The sequence below is a fragment of the Cinclus cinclus genome, chromosome 19 (assembly GCF_963662255.1).
Source record: "Cinclus cinclus chromosome 19, bCinCin1.1, whole genome shotgun sequence".
NCBI classification, from domain to species: domain Eukaryota; kingdom Metazoa; phylum Chordata; class Aves; order Passeriformes; family Cinclidae; genus Cinclus; species Cinclus cinclus.
Genome location: NC_085064.1, coordinates 347,158 through 350,216, shown reverse-complemented (window position 1 = coordinate 350,216; position 3,059 = coordinate 347,158).

Sequence of the window (3,059 nt, the reverse complement as noted above, 5' to 3'; positions counted from 1 at the left end):
GAACGCTATGGGAGAGACCAAAAGACATATTTTTCACCATCAGAGTGAAGCTAAAGCACTGCTGTCCTAACAGAATTGTAGAATCTTATAATGCAAGAATTATAGAGACCTTTTGTTTACCAACACATGGTGATGCCGACTACCTCCATCTCAAAATCCAAATAATTATGCTTTGGAAAGACACCTGTGTCAGCCTATCAAATGTCAAGAAAAAATTCCCTTTCAGCTCGCTTATTAGAACATTGTATTTCTTGTTATAACAGAAAAGGTATGAAACTCACTGCCTTAAAAATAAATTGAATGAATCACAGCAGAGAGTACAGAGGAGTTAAAAAAACATACTATAATAATAAAGCATTCAAGGGAGAAAAATTATGGTCTCTAAGCTTAGATGAATGATCATTCATGAATTTGACCCAAACTTCCATAACCTCAGGAAAAAGTAAAACATACAAACGTTAGTTAATGCTCTTTCCATTTACTTCCTTTGTAAAACATGAATTTTGATTTAATAAACTAGCCTTGACCCTGCAGCCCTGCTCCTGCAGTCAGTGTATCACATGAGGACTGCAGAACTGATCACATGGGGGAAATCCAAAATGCTTTTCATGCCACACTCACATTTAATCATAACTGGCACTGTGGCAGATTTTACCTTTAAAAACATGATTCTTTTTTTTCCTGAAGAAAATGCTGGAAAGCAAAAAAAATACAGCAAAAGTAGCAGAAAAAGGTAGCAAAAGTAGCTGCTAATTCCCCAAATCCTGGTAAGTAAAACTTTACAGGACCTCACAGCACAAGAGTTTCAATGCTAATTTGAGAAGTGCTCTCTGTCTCTTAAACATATAGAATTACTTTTTTCTGTATTTCAAATAATAATCATCAATGATTCACACCACAATGCCCTTATCCCACTTATTCCATTCACTAAGTGTGCTGCAGCCAGCTGCCATGTCTTGCATCCCTATTTCCACAAATATTTGTGCAGGAACATCCTTTGTTTATTCGTTACTCTGCCCTGTGGGATCCTGACTCTTAACAGGGACTGCCAGTCCTAATTCAATATAAATGCTGAGTCAATATAATAATCCAAATCTTTCACTGACAGTGTTATGAAAAAATGCAAGGTTGCATATATTCTGTAAACTTGGAGACAATTCAACACTTCATGACTGGCAAAGGATCAGGTGGATTAGAGGACAATGCTTTATTATTAATCCTGTGTAAGATGCTGCACCACATAAATGTAGAAATCCATCTTAGCAAAGTACTTAGAAAAGTAGCTTCCAGAATCATGACAGAGAAAATGATGGTTTGGTTTGTAGTTCTCCACCATGACCTAAAAATCACACTCCATAGTTCAGAGCTGTCCCAGATGATTCCCATTCCAGCTGGCTTCTGTTAGACACAGCAGAGACGGAGACCATTTCACAGCAAGGAGGGGAGAGGAATCCAGCAGGTGAAAAATTATGAGCACCATTTTAGCAGAGAAGGTAGCAGGAGCTTTCAAGACTCACTGAGACCCAGTTTACAGTCTGAACTTGTCATTACTCGGGATCTCTTCAAAGCTGAGATTTGCTGTTGTGGGCTTCCTGCTGGGGAGCTGGGCTGTCACAGCCGTAGGATGAAGCCTGTTGAGTCAGGTATCAGTTGTGTGTGTGTTTTGACACTTTACCGAAATCTCTCATTTAAAAAGTGGAGTACATGGTTTCTTTCCTATCCAAACGCTTAGGAAAGCTACCTAGCAGACCAAGCAAGGTGAAGAGTTAATCGTATGGCAGTCTAGAGAGAAAATCCACAATGCCTCCCTACAAAAGTGGTTTGTGCAATCAGTTGTGGTGCAAGTGAGATGACCATTGTGAGGCTGTACCTTAACAACTTCCCTACCAGCAGGGAGTACTTATCTCCCTGCACCTGGAAGAACTGACCCTTACCCTTGACTCCTGAACCTGCAACAAGGGCTGCCAGGGCAGCCCCGGGTGTTGTTTATACCACTGGAGGCTGAGTTCTCTTCTGTTGTGAGTTGACTTTGCATCTACTTTACAAATGATTATTTAATAATTATTAAAAATTAATATTAAATTATTCACCTTTTGCTATACTTTACACTTCTAACTGTGGGATCACACTGTTCTCCGCACAGGCCAAGTTTTTATTAGGGTTCCTAATGTGAATGTGCACTACCAGACTTGAAAATCCAGGCACTAGACCAAGTTCTGTTCAGATGCAGTACTTGGTGAAACGGGGATGGTTTCTGTCTAGGAGAGCTCCTTCAGCTCTTCAGCTCCTACGCAGCCGATTGCTCTCCCTCCTACCCCAGGGTTTTCACACATACTCCTGCTCCAGTTCAGCCACAGAAAAGCTCTCTGGCTTGTGCCCAGGTGAGGTTTCCCGTGGCAGGAGCGGGAGCCGAGCCAGCAGCGCCCCACAGAACCGCCTGCTCCGGTGATGAATTTGAAAAATTAGATACTAGCTTCCGTTTTCTTTAAAAATTATGAACGATTAGGCATAAATAATACTAAATTTTTATCCGTTTATCTGGGGCATTTTCCTGCAGAAAGGGGCGGATTTCGGATCCGGCCCGGGCGGGGAGCGGCGCCTCCTGCGGGGCGGGAGCGGGGTGAAGCTGGCACAGCTGCGCCCAGGGGAAGGGTTCGGCCGCAGGACAGTGCCCGTCCCCAGCACGTCAGGAATCTGTGCGGAACACGCGGGCTGAGCCGGCGCCTGGCGAGGACAGCGGCCTTCAGTTGTACTGTCTGACCCCCTGGTGCCGCCCGGCAGTGCCCGCAGCAGCGCTGCGAGTGCTGCCCTGGGTAGCAGCTGCGGAGCCAAAGGAGGAGAGAGGACAGGTGAGGACAGGAGAGCTCGGCCTGGAGGAGCACGGAGCGCTCCGGTCAAACGCATCCTCTCCCAGACGGGGCCAGCAGGGGGCGCCGCCGCCGCCCCGGGGGAGTCCCGCTGTGGGCAAGGGGGAGGCGGGCCGGGCGGTCGTCACGTGACCGGGACGCGGAAGTGCCGGCAGGAAGGGGGGGAGCTACTTCCGGTGCGGGCCGGGCTGG